Genomic DNA, 17,298 nt, shown 5'->3' with positions numbered 1-17,298 from the left:
TCTGTGTTATAAATAAGACACACGCACACACACACACACACACACACAAGTCCAGGCTACATAAGGTCAAGTTCATAATGATCACTGTCCTCCCACATGTTGTCTCACTGGAAAGTTTTCAGGGCCAAGGACATGCAGGGAGCTGCCATCTCCTCAGAAAACAATGCCTCTTCTAGACACCTCCTGGAGGATCTGCCTGAGGCTACTGGACTGTCAACTTTTATATACATACATATATATATATATATATATATATATAGAAGGAGTATGCTCTAAAATAATAGCTAAAAGTACAGTATAGTAAATAATAGTGAATAAACCTATAACATTTATTATAGTCATTTATTATCACTACCAAGTATTTAACTGTACATAATTGCATGTGCTGTACTTTTATAAGACTGGCAGTGTAGTAGGTTTGTTTGCACCTGCACACCACACACAGGTGTGAGCACTGCTGTTACAATGGCTATGACATCAATAGGCAATAGGAATTTCTCAGCTACACTATCTAGGTGATAGGAATTTTTCAGCCCCATTAGAATCTATGGGGCCACCTTCATATATTCAGTCTGAAATTGACTGAAATATCATTTGTTGTATGGTACATGACTGTATGTGTGTAATTATAAAACACTATTTTTCCTTTATAAAAAAAACTTTAAAAGTTGATTGATAGATAAAACAGAAAATCTTTTGTGGAGGGTTATAACGTACGTAGCAGTAAAACATAGGACAATAATAGCACAATTATACCGTTATGAAAGGTACATGAAGCAGTACAACATTAATTGAACATATATTGTGATAGGTTAACCATGTATATGGGTTGATTCCTTGGGATAGATTATAAAGGAGTATAGATAAAATGTCAACAGAGGTGAAAACAGAATGGAATACCCCAAATCATTTGATTATACACACACACACACACACACACACACCAGAAAAGGAAAGGCAAAAGAACAGAGGTACAAACCAAAAACAAACAGGAAGATGGTAGATTTACACCCAGCCACAACAATAATCTGATGAGATGGGAATGACTTGAACACTCCAATTTATGGACAAAACATTTCCGGATTGTCAGACCAGGAAAGCAACAACAGTAATAACTGTTTACAGAGGAGTGCTTCAATGGTAAAAACATAGGTTGAAAGTTAAAGGATAGGGCTGGCGCTGTGACGTAGCGGGTAAAGCTGCTGCCTGCAGTGCTGGCATCCCATATGGACACCAGTTCAAGACCTGGTTGCTCCACTTCCGATCCAGCTCTCTGCTATGGCCTAGGAAAGCAGTAGAGGATGGCCCAAGTCCTTGGGCCCCTGCACCCACATGGGTGGCCTGGAAGAAGCTCCTGGCTCCTGGTTTGGATTGGTGCAGCTCCGGCCATTGAGGCCAATTGAGGAGTTAACCAGCTCTGGCTGTTGAGGCTAATTGGGGAGTGAACCATCAAATGGAAGACCTCTCTCTCTCTCTCTCTGTCTCTCTCTCTTTCTCTCCTTCTCTCTCTGTGTAGCTCTGACTTTCAATAAATAAATAAATCTTTTTTTAAAAGAAAAGAAAGTAAGTTAAAGGATGGAAAAGGGAAACCATGCATAGACTAAGACCATGCCTAGACCATTTCTAAGACTAAGGCTAAGAAAGCTGATGAGGCTATATTAATGTCAAGAAAAATTAATTTCAAGACAGGGAATATTACCAGAGATAATTTATCATCTATAATTTCACAATGGTATAAACAATCAGCTCACCCAGAGCCCTCGCAGTGCTAAATGCATATACATTTGCTAATTAAATTGTATATTGAGTTGATTGCTGAAGTCATCCCCTATTTTTTGTGGGAGAGTTCCTATCGTTTCTGTTGCTGTTGTATACCCAGAATGCTGTGAGGATGGACGTAGTTTAAATGATGTTTATGAGCTGTGTAATTGCATATACAGTGTAACTAAATGATATGTTTCCTCATGCCATGAAACTATATTTGGATTTCAGGTGGCAATTAATTTTTAAACTGAAAATTGAAATGTTATTGTTTCTGTGGATATAGTCCCCAATTCAGGAGGTTATATGTAGGATCTCCACTGAAAATTTTTCTAGACAAGAATTGTGACTTTGGGAATAACTCAGATCAACAGGCTAGTATAATCTATGTCGTGAGTGTACTGTCCCCTGCGGTGGAGCTGTCACTTCTGTGTTTCTTTTTGAGTGTTAGACTACAGTTGGTCCACAAATTGCTGCAATCCTGGCATTAAAGCAGAGATGGCAATCAGTCTGCGAGCTTGCTGCTCTACCATGATAGCCATCACACACGACAACACACTGAGTCATCCCGCTGTCAAACATTTCCCAGTTTGTGCTCCAAAGTCTCATTTGTCATAGAATTGTTTGGACCACAGAATTTGTTGCGAATTATAGAAAGACTCTTATATTTACCCAACAAGTGAACAATAAGAGACTTTCAGGAAACTAATGGAAAAATTAGAGATTTTCTGAATTCAAAAAAATCTTGTCAGTTATCTCAACCAGCAATGTCTTTATTTTTTTAAGAAGGCTTTTATTGAATGAATACAAATTTCATATGTACAGCTTTTAGGAATACAATGATTCTTCCCCCCATTCCCTCCCTCCCACCCCCACTCCCATCCCACCTCCTACTCCCTCTCCCATCCCATTCTTCATTAAGGTTTGTTTTTAATTGACTTTATAGACAGAAGAACAACCCTATACTAAGTAAAGATTTCAACAGTTTGCAGCCACACAGACACACAAAGTATAAAGTACAGTTTGAAGACTAGTTTTATGGTTAATTCTCATAGTACACTTCATTAAGGACAGAAGTCCTACACTGGAAGTGTGCACAGTGACTCCTGTTGTTAACAATTAACACTCTTATTTTTGACATCAGTGACTACCCAAGGCTCTTGACATGAGCTGCCAAGGCTATGGAAGCCTTTTGAATCCACAAACTCCATCAGTATTTAGACAGGGCCACATGTAAAGTGGAAGTTCTTTCTTCTCTTCAGAGAAAAGTACGTCCTTCTTTGATGGCCTCTTCTTTCCACTGGGGTCTTACTCACAGAGATCTTTCATGCAGAACAATTTTTGCCACTATGTCTAGGCTTTCCATGCCTGAAATGCTCTTATGGAATTTTCAGCCAGATCCAAATGCCTTAGGGGCTGATTCTGAGGTCAGAGTGCTGTATGGGGTGTTTGTGATTCTGAGTCTGCTGTGTGGACTGCTTCCCATGTTGGAACTTTCTCTCCTTTTTAATTCTATCTATTGTTATTACCAGACACTTGTCAACCAGCAATTTCTAAATTTCATTAATCCATGACTCACCTGGCAAAGGTTGTAAAAATGCAAATCCACTGTTCTCATTCCCAGAGACTAAAATTCACGTTTAGGTTAGGATCCAAGAATCTACTTTACTTCTCTGAGTTCATGATGCAGTCAGGTCTCAGATTGCACGCTGAAGAATGCTGATCCGATCTCAACAGATCATGCAAGGCAGGTGGCTGCCAGCATCTGCTCAGATGTTCCCACAAAGCAGCTGAGCCATTTAAGAAACTTTCCTTTCAAACTGACCCATGCACACCCCTGTTTACTGATGTTAAGGATCTCCCCTCTAAAGCTGCACAGACCAAGTCAAATGTTACTCCTATTAAGATAGCCATTGTATTTTTGATACAGTTATCAAAACTGCTTAAGAAGCTAAACACTCCCAGTTACTTTGATGTCTTCTCAAATTCTGTGATATTTAGATACATCACCCACCTTTATGTTTGCTGTGTTCGTGTGTGTCCTAAAATGCAAGATCAGAGCTACAACAAATTGAATTTATCTTCACCACTGCAAAGTAAAATGAGGGTCATTACTTCTTCTTTTTTTTAAAATTTCTATCAGGCAGTGTTACATTCTTCAATTTTGTCCTTTTTAAATGGGGTTTTGTGTATTGTAGGCCTTTTGAATTTTCATATAATTTTATAAAGTTATCCAAAAGAGCCTGCTGGGATTTCAATTTGTATTATATTGAATCTTGACATAAATTTAGTTAAAATTAATATTTTCACAATATTTATTTTTAAAATCCATGAGCACAGTATATCTCTCCACACATTTATGCTTTCTTTAACTTGTTTCTTCCATATTTTATGTTTAATGCGGTTTATCCCTAAATATTTCATATTTTTATGCTATTTAAAATCTCAAAAGCCAACTTCTAGTTGTTTGTTGTTAGTGTACCAAAATACAATGGAGGGGCGCAGCGCTGTGGCCTAGCAGGTAAAGCCGCTGTCTGCAGTGCCGGCATCCCATATGAACACTGGTTCTAATCCCGGCTGCTCCACTTCCAATCCAGCTCTCCACTATGGCCTGGGAAAGCAGTGGAAGATGGCCCAAGTCCTTGGACCCCTGCATCTGTGTGGGAGATCCGGAGGAAGCTCCTGGCTCCTGGCTTCAGATCAGTGCAGCTCCGGCCATTGCAGCCAACTGGGGAGTGAACCAGTGAGTGGAAGACCTCTCTCTCTCTGCCTCGCTTTCTCTCTATGTAACTCTGACTTTCAAATAAATTATCTTTTAAGAAATATATAATTGAGTTTATGTGTTGTGTCTTGTAACCAGACTCACTCATGGATTCTAACAGCTTTTTGGTACATTGCATAGGATTTTCTACTTAGATAGTAATGTCATCTGCAGACAGAGTGTTACTTCCTTCCAGCCTGGACATGAATTCTTTCCTTCCATCTTTCTTCACTGATAGGGTCTTCTGATGCAATGCTGAACAGAGCGGGGGAATGAACATCCCTACCACCCTCCAGATCCTAGAGGGTAAAAAATGGACGATGTTTGTTACAGTGTTTTGCAGATTGAGGAAGTTCCCGCCCATTTCTTATTTGCTTGTTTATTTTTAATTAGCTTTTTTTTTTTCTATAAAGGGATATATGATGCCTATTTTAGGCTTTCTGGAAAGTGTACTGTCTGTTAATAGTCTGCTTGGGTGCAGTCCTTTAAAAATATTTTAAAAAATAACAATCTTTGGTTGTAGTCCATGGACTACTAGTTTGGGAACACCAGACCTAGCAACTTGTTATGCCTACAATTCCTGCAACTCACTCTAGGAGGCAGGAGTACCAAATTGCTAATCCTCAGGGTACCAGAGGAGTGGATGAACTGACAATCTAACTTTAGTCTTTAAATACATTACTTTTAATTAAACTACGCACGTTAAAGTGGTAGTAATTGCTGTTTTTCTACATTGACTTAATATTGAGGTGTAAGACTAATAGAAGAGGCTATAACTATGAGTTTTAAGTAACTGAAAAATTAGAATTCCTTTACCTTTTATTCACACACAAAATTTCCAGTCATTAGGAAGTAGCACATTGTGTTCTGTGCTGGTCTGGGTAGACCAGTCACTAACAGACTCAACTTTCTCAGCCCCATTATTTCTGCAACTGTGGGTATTAAAACACTCCCTGTGCTCACAATCCAACTAAAACAAGTTGAAAGATGTCTAGGATTCCTAGGGCTCCTGGTTTCTCTGGTTTGTCTTGTATACAATCACTTTTCTACATTCATTTTTTTTGTAAAATTAGAAAATAAAAATCTACAAAACAGAAAGCTTACATTTTCTCCTATGCTTTCTTATTGGAAAAATATTTTGATCAGAACGAATTTGATCTCTGAAAAATATTTCCAGAACTGGAGAGTTTTTAAAATCCATTTTCCACAACTGTTTATTTTATTGTTTGTTTTGGATTTTTCTTTTTTTTTTTGATTTATTTATTTGAAAGTCAGAGTTACACAGAGAGAGAAGAGGCAGAGAGACAGAGAGAGGTCCTCCATCCAATGGTCCACTCCCCAGTTGGCCGCAACAGCCAGAGCTGTGCCAATCCGAAGCCAGGAGCCAGGAGCCTCTTCAGGGTCTCCCATGTAGGTGCAGGAGCCCAAGGACTTGGGCCATTTTCCACTGCCCTCCCAGGCCATAGCAGAGAGCTGGATTGGAAGTGGAGCAGCCAGATCTCAAACCAGTGCCCACATGGGATGCCGGTGCCCTCAGGCCAGGGCATTAATCCACTGCGCCACAGCGCTGGCCCCTTGAACTTTTTTCTGTTAGTGTACATTTTTATGAATTTTAGGACATGTATAGATTTATGTAAGCAGCTCATAAACAACACATGGAATATTTCTCCATGCTATCTCTTTGTAGTCACAAATTCCTCCCACCTCCAAGTCCCAGCAACTATTGATCTATTCCATTTTCCTATAGCTTTGTTCACAGAAATAAAATTATAGGGTATGCAACCTTTCAAGACAGCTTCTCTTACCTCAGCATTACGTCTTTAAGATTCATCCCACTTGTTGCACATATCAATATTCTATCCTTTATTATAGTAAGTTGTTTCCATTGAATGGATATACCACAATTTAACCATTTACTGTTGTTCAACAGAATATTCAGGAGGTTTCACTAACAAAGCTTCTGTGAGTTTTCATGCTAGGTTCTGTGAATGTAAGTTTTTATTTCTCTAGGGTGGACACTCAGGAGCAAAGAGAGCTGGGTCACTAGCCAGCATGTTAACTCTATAAGAAGTGTTAAGCCACTTTCCAGAGTGACTATTATTTTGCATTATATGAGTTATTACTTCGCATGTTTGTCAGCACTTGGTATTGTCAGCATTCTTATTTTAGTCAACCTAATAAGTGTGTAGCAATATTCAATCATGGTTTTAACTTTCATTTGCTAAGAGTTAATAGTATTGAACATCTTTTCAAGTGCTTGCTTGTTGTCCTTATAAACCCTTTGGGGCAGTGTCTGCTCAAATCCTTTACTCATTTTTAAATTGTTTTGTGGTGGTGTTGTCTTTTGTTGAACTTTGAAAATCTGTTATATTGTATATTGCATATAAGTTCTTTGCCAGATGTATGACTTGGAAATATTTCCCCCTAGTCTGCAGCTTTCATTTTGTCTGTTTTTGACAGAGAAAACATTTTACTTTTGATGAAAACTGATTTATTGCATACTTTATTTTGTGGATAGTGTTTTGGTGTCATTTCTAACAACTTACCATCTAATCCCAGGTTGTAAAGATCTTCCTCTTGTGTTTTCTTCTTAAAGTTTTGTAGTTTTATGTTTCACATTTAGACCCAGATGCCATTTTGAGTTCATCTTTACATAAGTTGTAAAGTTTAGGTCAAGTTCATGTCTTTACACACAAAAGTTATTCATTCCAAAACCATTTGTTAAAAAGACTACTCTAGGATGAACTTAGCAGTTAAGATGCCTCCATCCCATATTAGGATGCCTCATTCAACGTCTAACTCTGGCTTCCAACTCCAACTTTCTGATAATAAAGACCCTGGGTAGCAGTTATCAGTCGAGTTATTGAGTCCCTGCCACCCACGTTCGAGGTCCAGATTGAGTTCCTGGCTCCCAGCTTCTAGCCCAGTCTGGGAGTGAATTAGCAGATGGTCCTTGTTTTCTCTCTCTTTCTCTCACTCTCTCAAAAAAAATATTTTTTGTAAAAAAAAAAAAGAAAGAAAGAAAGAAAGAAAAGACTGCTCTTTCTCCATTGAACCGCTTTTGCTAATTTCCTTTTGTCAGAGGTCAAATGACCATATTTGTGTAAGCTTATTCTGGACTGTATTTCGTGCTGACCATGTCTCTATCTCTTCATCAATCGCATACCAACTTGATTACTGTAACTTTAAAGAAAAGACCTAAAAACTTCACTTAGACTCACAGAGCTCCCCTCTTCTTTCTCAAAATTATTTCAGTTCTCCCAATTTCTTTTTCCTTCCATTTTAGAATCAGCTTATCTGCATTTATAAAAAATTCTGCTTGGAGTTTGATATGTATTGCTTAAAACTATAGCTCACCTTGGGAGAATTGACATTTTTAGTATGTCAAGTTTTCCAAACCATGAACATAATATGTCTTTCCCATTTATTTTGATCTTCTTTAATTTTTCAATTTCATAGTTGAATATGTAGCAACTAAAACATATTACAGGTGTTGGATAGTTAGTTATGATTGTTACATTTACAGCCAAGTATTTAAGTTCTATAGCTATTGTAAATGGCATATATTTTTGTTTTAGTTTCCAATATTTCATTGCATTATATACATGTACATATATACACGCACACACATAGAATGTATTACATATACATATGTAATTGATAGATGTTATCATTAATAGATTTTATCCCATTTCTTTGCAGAGTCCATAAACAAAAATTGAATAATTTCTAATATTATTTAGCTCTCACAAGAGATGGCCGAGCATTAGACCCCTGAGGCGAGGACATAGCATAAACTCAGTGCAGGAAGGAAGCAAGGTGCATAAGTTTGGCATAAGCCAAGCTTTAGGTAAAATGAGACAGCTCTGGGATTCTACCCTATCATCTCCATTTGCTTCTCAAACATCTTTGCATAGCCTGGCACTCTCTAAGGTCTTGGCAAGTATTGGTTTCTCTTAATGAAGAGAAGTTGGAAAAGTCTGGAGCCCTCATTCCCAGATGTTTTTCTTTTTAAAGTGCTGAAGCTAGTTCTTCTTCAAACAATAGCCTGCATCAAGCCATAGAAATGGAACTGCTCTAGTAGAATGTTACAGGATCCTAGCCGAATCTGTATGAGTCCATTTCTATACCCTACCCTATCTCCTCAGCCATGCCCATTCTTCTCTAGAATTTCAGGGAGCACTGTTTAGGAAAAATTATCTGTAGCACGGATGTAGGAGACCCTGTGATGGTGGTCAAACTGCACGGGGTCAGAGTGTAGAAGGATGTTCAACCTTGTCACTCCAAGGGCAGTCCCTGGACCAGGAGCATCACTCAAACCCAAGGCCCATCCCAGACCTGAATGAATCTGAGTCTGCGTTTGGGCAAGATCTCCTGTTGATCTCTGTGCATCCTGGAGTTTCAGAAGCCCTGGTACAAAGCGCAGAGAAGGGGAAGAAGCACACAGTGGAGTGACCGTGTAATGTGAGATGTGTCCCAGAACAGCACAACTACATCTGACCAAAGAACCACTCTATTACTCCTCTTTGTAAACCTAAGTATTTGCCTAATCTTATTATTTTTCAGATGTCTTCAGGGATTATGAGTTTAGTATAAAGACAATACATTTTATCTTTTCACTTTGACCTTTCTGACCCACTTTTGAATTTCTAAACCATCGATTATGACAACAGCCTCCCACCGTCATGAAGATTAGTGACCTGTACTATTTCATTTAAAACAAGTTGTCCAGTCACAAACAGAAAGTGCACAATACTCTGACTCTGTAATGTGAATTGCTAATGGCATTTGAGCTATTTGAATAGAAAGGTGCTATACACAAATTATTAAGCCAGGTTGAGAGGTCCTGGGCAAGACTCTGCTTCCTCCCTAGGGCAGAGCTGAGCATTCTCCTTCTGGACTCTGGCATTGCCTTTGTAAATGATTGATTTTTCCATATCTGAATACTGACAAATCTATAACCAGCTCCGATGTTAATATTGTGCCAGAATGAAAAGCAAAATAAAAACAAAATAGCTGGGGTTATAACACTGAAAGATAAATTAGATAGGATATTGAAAAATAAATTTGTTATCTATTTCACTTGTGATCTGAGCTGAAGTCCAAAAATCGCAGTGCTCTTCCACTGAAGTTTGGATTAGTCATGATTTTCAAGCTATTCTGTATCTATAGATGCCTTTATGGAAGGGCACTGGTCCTTGGTAGCCCTATGTGTGAACAAGATAAAGATGGACAGCCTGTATGCAAGGTGAGGCGTAGATGAGGTGTGAACCTCCTGGGCAAGCTGCTAAGATACTGTCTAGCTCTGAAAACCGAGCAGTGCAATAAACAATGTGTGAAAATCAACTGATGGAAGCCGACTTGTATTCACAGAAATGATTTTGTATTTGTCCTTGATTTTAAACCCCAATTTGTCAATTACATGGCTGAGAAGAATCTCTGTTAAACCAAATGGGCCATGATCACTACTGGACCGACATCAGGTGTATCAAATGCCATCGGTTCATTCTGAGCAACACATTACCCATACATGCTTGCCTGGAAGTTCCCACAGCCACCATCTGAACTCAAGAAAGTACAACTCCTACCTGGACAGCCTCTAAAGAGCCTCCCTTTGCCTCCAATCCTTTGAAGCACAGAGCCAAGGTTCATACCAAACAGGTAGAACATCCTGCCATTTGTCCACAGCTTTGTTATAAAGCCCCACTGCCCTGGAGAACAGAGTCAAAATCACTTGTCCCCCACGATGGCCTCTACTGAGCTTTTTACTTTTCATTGACCCCTTTTGTATTCCTTACAATCCAGTCAATAGGAGCTTATCTTTCTAATTTACACTCCACCCAGTGCCTGCACTTACTGTCTTATCTTCTTTATGTCTAACTAATACCCGCACTTCAAAGATTCCACTGAAATGATATTCCTCCCAGAGGTCCTTCCTGAGCCTTTCTGTCTTTCCCAAAGTCCTCTACTTCTTTGCTCCCCAAACTATTTATCATCCTATTATTTAATAGGTGCACGGATCTCAATCTGAGCACTTACCCTGTTACAGTTTGAGTCATAGCTCTTTGCATCTAGCTCATATTACTGTTGTCTTTTATTGTATCTCCTATTGGTTCTTTTTTTAAGATTTATTTATTTACTTGAAAGAGTTACACAAAGAGAAAAGGAGTGGGGGGTCTTCCATCCACTGGTTCACTCCCCAATTGGCTGCAATGGCTGGAGCTGCGCCAATCCGAAGCCAGGAGCCAGGAGCTTCTTACAGATCTCCTACATGGGTGCAGGGGCCCAGGGACTTGGGCCATCCTCCACTGCTTTTCTAGGCCATGGCAGAGAGCTGGATCAGAAATGGAGCAGCTGGGTCATGAACCGGCACCCATATGGGATGCCAGCACTGCAGGTGGTGGTTTCAATGGCTACACCACAGCCCTATTGGTCCTTTAGAGGACACACATGTCTTCTTCAGTTCTGGATTCCTCATGGTGTCTAGCAAATGTCAGATACTTAGCAGTTACCTTATTAAGAAAATATGGTCTGTTTTCTGTAATATAATTATTGCCTCCCTGAGGAAAAAAATCTGTGCTCCAAAAGTAATTTTTTCAATGAGAAAAGATGATTATGGCTATTAAACTTAAACCCTTAAAGATCATTTTACCAACATGAATCTCAAAAATAAGGTTTTTAGATAGTTCTAAGTACATTTATTACTGTGACCAGACATAATATATTGGGTAAGCATAAATCACTAAAATAGCCTACCATGATTTACAATTTAGAAGCAGAAAAACTGATTCAACGTGATTGACCAATGTGCTCACCCGGCAAGGAGGGTTTTGGGAGAGCTAACACTGGAATCCAGATTCATAGGCTCTCTCCCAAGGTCTCAAGAGCCTGCCTTCCTTGCAAGACCTATTCCAAAGAGACAGAAAAAAGGCAGGCTTCAGAATCAATCAGATGTGTGTTCAGATCCTGGCTCTGGCACATCCCAGCTCTGTGGCCTTGGTGGAACCTTTTAGCTCTCATCTCTTCATCTATAATTGGGGAAAAATTCCTGTCTCCTAAAATTGCTACACAGCTTAAATGAGATAAAATATGCTGTGTGTTTGGAGCTTATTGGTTTTCAACAAATGCTTGTGTCCTCTTCATCTTCTAGAGCAGCTAATCATCAGTGGAGGTTTAAGTGGGAGAAAGGCTGGCCTAGGATCAAAATCTTGGGATTTAAGATCAGAAATGTGAGTACATTTTTATCAAAAGGGGGAATACCTTTTCAAAGTTAAAACTCATTTTTCCAGAATTTCTAATCAAACATTTTATCAAGCACTTTTCTTTTATCCAAGGCAACCTGTTGGGTACTGAAGGGGCTGTGAAGACATGGTCCTGCCATCAGACAGCTTTGGTCTGCTGTGAACATCTACAAGATGCTGCGTTGTGGTATAGTGGGTAAAGCGCTGTCTACCATGCCAGCAACCCATATGAGTGTCAAGTTCAAGTCCTGGAAGTTCCACTTTCAACCCAGCTCTCTGCAATGGCCTGGGAAAGCAGTACAAGATGGTCCAAGTGCTTGGGCCCCTTCACCCATGTGGGAGACCCAGAGGAAGCTCCTGGCTCCTGTCTTCAGATAAGCCCAGCTCTGGCCGTTGTGGCCATTTGGGGAGTGAACCAGTGGATGGAAGACTTCTCTCTCTGCCTCTGCTTTTCTGTAACTCTGCTTTTCAAAGCAGTGAATAAATCTTTAAAAAAAAAAAGTTCATGGAAAATGGCATTAAAAGATGCTTATTTTAGTGTAGAAAAATGAAATTTATACAGAGATTCTCCATCATACACATTTTCTTGAGCTTTTTGAAAACCCTGAATATCCTACCAAGTACCACTGTGGAGTTGTAGATTCCTAGATTCTAGGCTGTTCCCATGTCCCTAGTAAGCTCTTCATCCTTGTGTGGTTTCTCAAGGAGCTTTCCTGCAACTTCAATCAAAACAATAAAGGATAAGGTTTCTAATAAACCTTTAACATCTCTGACCAGTAGTATCCCTGGCAGTCCCTCAGAACATGCCTTGCGCTAGGTTTGTTGGGTCTCTCAGCTCTTGTCTTCTGGTCTTGGAAGTCAGCCATGCCTAATTGCTCCAACATAGTTTTCTCATTACTAGGTCATGAAGTCAATTTAATAGGTCTTGACCAACATTCTTTTCAATTAAAAAGACAAGACCAGATTAGAAAAAAAGTCGAAATTCATTGTATTTATCCTTAGTAACCTTTTTAAAAACGAAATACTAGCCTGTGTAAAAAATTTTTTTTGCTGTGGGTAACCATGAAATCTATTTGAAAAACATGCTCTGAAAAAAACAGGACCTTGTAAATCATAAGTGCCAAGAGTGTTCATGCAATAAGTGTCAGGAATTAGACTTTAGGCTTAAGTCTAGTACTTTAGAAATTATTTTCTTCTAGGAATTTACATTAAAATGTACATGGTTGCTAGTCTGATCTTCTATTATGCCATACAACCTGATCAACCAGATTTCCTCCTGTTGTTATGTTCACCTCTGCCATCATCACCACCATCTCCTTTCTCTTTAGGGAAAGATCTTTGACAGGGTCCCAAGATTTCTCCTTTATTCTTTTTTTTTTTTTTCAAATACATAAACATTTTTAACAAAGATTTTACATATTATATGGCACCATGTGATGTTGAAGTACATGCATACAAAAAATGTCCAATGAGGAGAAGTATATCTATCTCCTCAAACATTAACATTAATCTATGGTGGAAACATCCAACATACAGCACCTTCACATTACCTGTGCTGGATATTAGAATTCTAGAACTTCTTCTCCTGCCTAGCTATAACTTAGACCCCGTTTTTCAATCTTCCTGGGGAGTTCAGTTTCTCTCTACCACCATGCCCTGTATTCAACCTAGCCAGTCCTACTTCAAGCTGTCACCCTTTCAGATCTGAATTAGCAAATTCTTTTCATCTGTGTCTTCCCATGCTTCAGAGTGGAGTTCTCTTTAAGACTAAAATCTTTCTCTGGCTGATGCTGCTCATTCCTCAAAACACTCCTGATGTACTGTTATGATTAAAAGGGACAATGATGGAGAGGGACAAAGGGGATGCAGTAGGTGGAGCCTCCCACCCTGCCATGCTTGTCTTGTCTCATTAGGTTGGGTCTCTGTTCTCTGCATCACAGGAGGTCTGCACATTGGCCTGTCTGTGAACTGACACTAAGATGTATAAAAAACCTTCTGCTTTTATCCCACCGAATAATGTTTGAATCAAAGAATATTTAAAATACTGATACACATTTGTTCCTTCTGAGTGTCTTGTAGCTCTGAAGTTGTTCAGAGAAGCAAGTGTTGTTGAGGACTTGATGAAGACAGAGGGCACTAAGGAAGAGGTGAGCTTGCAATGCTCTTGTGGGTAGAATTTGGATAAGTGAAATCACATACGTAGGAATCTGTAGGAAAACAGGACAAGTATAGAGAAAGCAGCCAGCGGGCTCCAAATGAGGGAGTGGGCCAGGGTGCGCAACGGAAAGCTGGACTGGAACCTTTGGGAGGTAGCATGGAAATGTGGATTAAGAACAGATCTTCGGCTGGCGCCACGGCTCAGTAGGCTAATCCTCCACCTTGCGGCGCCGGCACACCGGGTCCTAGTACCGGTTGGGGCATCGGATTCTGTCCCGGTTGCCCCTCTTCCAGGCCAGCTCTCTGCTGTGGCCCGGGAGTGCAGTGGAGGATGGCCCAAGTCCTTGGGCCCTGCACCCCATGGGAGACCAGGAGAAGCACCTGGCTCCTGCCATTGGATCAGCGCGGTGCACCGGCTACAGCGCGCCAGCCGCGGCAGCCGTTGGAGGGTGAACCAACGGCAAAGGAAGACTTTTCTCTCTGTCTCTTTCTCTCTCCCTGTCCACTCTGTCTGTAAAAACAAACAAACAAACAAACAAATCTTCATGGGAAGACTTAACACCAGGAACAGAGAGGAAAACTTGTACATATTGTACATATTGTTGTACCAAATGAACATGGTGTTTTAAGAGGGGTTAACATTCTATTTTGTGGAGCAGAATTCAGTGCAAGGAGGCATCCAGCAAAGGTAGGTCACATGAGGAGCCACTCAAGTAACCCATCCTTGAGGCAAAACCAGGGCAGCAGAGTCAGGCAGTGGGAACGGGGAGGGAGTCTAGATACGAAGACTTGTCTAAGACAGTGTGCCATCAGCTCAGGGCTATCTGATCAGACACACTATGTTTATACGCTTGGTCTTGAACCAGTTAATTTTCCCTTCAAATGTATCTTTCCTGAATATGTAAACTCTCTCATTAAGATACAAGCCATATGCCTGCTTTGAAGCTAAGCCAGACCCCACCTAATGCTGGCCTTTACCTCTTTTTTTTCTTGTTGGTAATCAGCTCACTGAAGCAGATGTTACTTCCTGACTCCAGAGATGCCAACAGCCTCAGAAAGAAATGGATTATCGAAATGGGGTCTGCACTCAGCATGATCCAAATATGGAAATCAAACCGAGGCCTTCTGAGGCTCCAGGCTTGGCAAGGAGGATGAGAAAGGGCTTAATGTTGGTCCTCGAAAAGACTGTGGTTACCAGGGCCATCGTGGTAACCTGCAGAAAGTCTTGCCAGTCGTAACAATTAACACTAATAGTGCACTTGCAATTTAACTCCATGGATTAATTTGACAAATATTTATTGACTGTGTGCCAGGCACCAAACAAGGCTGTGGGGGGTAACAAGATGCAAAGGGCACAACACCTGCCTTTGCTAAAGTTTCCAGCTGAGCAGGGGAGACTGACCTATAACCCAGTAAATACTACTACCGTGGAAGGTTCTGCTCTCTGCGTGTCCTCGGAGCCACAGAAAGTGTAATGATCTGATGCTGCAGACACAGAGAGTTTGGGATTTCTCATTGCACACTTTTCAAAAATCCCTTGGAAGTTCAAGAAGTCACATATAAGCACCTTCCAGTAAAGCTTTGATTTGAATAGAAATAAAAGAACACAAAAATCAGCAAGTCCTCCGTGAAACCTGGAGTGTTCCCCAGAATTGCTTTCTTGGGCCTTGATTTAACCAGTTGTGGTTACCCAGCCTGGCCCTCCTTTTACAGAAGCCTTGAACTCATGATTCTTGAGCCCTGAAGTGAGAGAATTTCAGCTGACAGCAGTAGCCAGATAGTAGGGAGGAAGACAGACCCTGATCTCCTGAAACAAACTGTCCCTCTTCACTCAGGATTAGAACCATTGACGATTGTGAGTCTTTGCTTTCCTTTATGTTTCATGATGTGAGGGAGGGAGAGGTTTGTTTTAGTTTAAGTGAGGTGGTTTCTAGTGGTGGGGAAATGCAAGGTTGAGATCTAGGAGGGCTAACAATGGAGAAGCTAACTGGAAATAGAGGCTAGTTACACTGGATTTAAGGATTATGTTCAACTTTAGGAAAAAGGTATTAAGAAGCTTTTAAAAATAAAAATCATAGTCACTATGTTACTAAATAGTTTCAGGCAGGTTTCCTTGAAAAGTATCCTTCCTCCTGTAACCCCCCGCCCCCGCCGACCATATCCTTGTTAGGTTTAGCTTAACGATAATGAGAGGGGCCAAAAAAGCTTTTAAAGCTGATTTCCTTCAGTTTTTAATTCCTTGCCAGGAACTGGAGGACTGATTGGCCAGGGCCTCTTCTGTCTCTTGGCTGTTTATGAAATTACAAAGTGAAATAATACACACACACACACACACAGAGTGCAAGACAGCATCACAGAAAAATATGTTCACTCTAACTGAATTCACTAAAATTAGCAGTGATGAAAGGAATAATACATCCCACTAGTACATTGATTTTTGTCCTCCAAGGGAAGCAGCTGCCGGTCAGCAGCCCTTGGCAGAGAGCTGAGTCGTACCTTGCAATGTGTCCTGGTGAAGACATGCTCTGGTCGAAGCTGAAAATGCTCAGGTGAAATCACAGGGCTTGTGTGTTCCCTGCTTTTCCAGCGAACTTAAATAGTTCAACAGCTGTGATTCATTGCACCAGTCTCTTCCACACCCACCCACTCTACAAGTCACGTACAAGGGTACACACCAAAGTAATTAGTGAATTATCCAGTTCAGCTGCATAGCTATGTAGTCAGGTGCTAGACACCAGAGGTGGTCTTATGCAGATTTCAGGTGATTATTTAATACATTGAGTTAAGACAAAAATCTATAGTTCCTCTTCTTGTTGATTTATGATTTTTTTCTCTATTAATCAAAAGATCCAAGAGAGTTGTATGAACCCCAAAGGCACTGGAAAACATCAGTGCAACACATGTTGAGCCAAAGTTGCCCACTGTCTAAATCATTCTCTAATAATGATGTTTCCACATCATTCGCTGTATAACATTAAACCATAAATTACCAGCCTGCCAGTAAGTCTAACCTGACTCTTCCTAAACTCAAGAGTACTTCAAAAATCTCATGGAAATTTTTATTTAAAAGATATTTTATTTTGGTACAAACATGTCAAATCCATGTGTTTTTTTTTTTTTTATCATAATACACACTTCCATGAACTCTTTGAAGTCTCCTTGTATTTATTGGTTCTGCAACATTGAAGGCATTACTATTGCTGGAGGAACAAGAAAAACAATCCTTTGCCTCATAGGCCAGACTTCCATAAATCCAGGATGCTCATCCAGTAGAAAGGCTAGACTCGAACTATGCACAAGGGATCGCAATGAGGTGACAATGAGATGAAATGTGCACTGAAAAGCTGACCAAGGATGCAAAGAATCCGCAAATGCCAT

General features: G+C 40.2%; 1 long non-coding RNA gene across 2 annotated transcripts in view; it reads right to left on the bottom strand.

Moving 5' to 3' along the window:
• LOC127492630 (uncharacterized) overlaps positions 1 to 16,553 on the bottom strand; it is a 49,125-nt gene extending 32,572 nt beyond the window's left edge. For both annotated transcript variants that reach the window (XR_007922259.2, XR_007922260.2), the window contains exon 1: positions 16,417 to 16,553. This is a non-coding gene — a long non-coding RNA (uncharacterized lncRNA). The remainder of the gene's footprint in view (positions 1 to 16,416) is intronic.
• Between the last annotated feature and the right edge of the window lie 745 nt (positions 16,554 to 17,298).

The sequence above is a fragment of the Oryctolagus cuniculus genome, chromosome 16 (genome assembly GCF_964237555.1).
Source record: "Oryctolagus cuniculus chromosome 16, mOryCun1.1, whole genome shotgun sequence".
Taxonomy (NCBI): Eukaryota; Metazoa; Chordata; class Mammalia; order Lagomorpha; family Leporidae; genus Oryctolagus; species Oryctolagus cuniculus.
The sequence above is the reverse complement of the archived record's forward strand: the minus strand, read 5'-3'. Positions and strand labels throughout refer to the sequence as shown.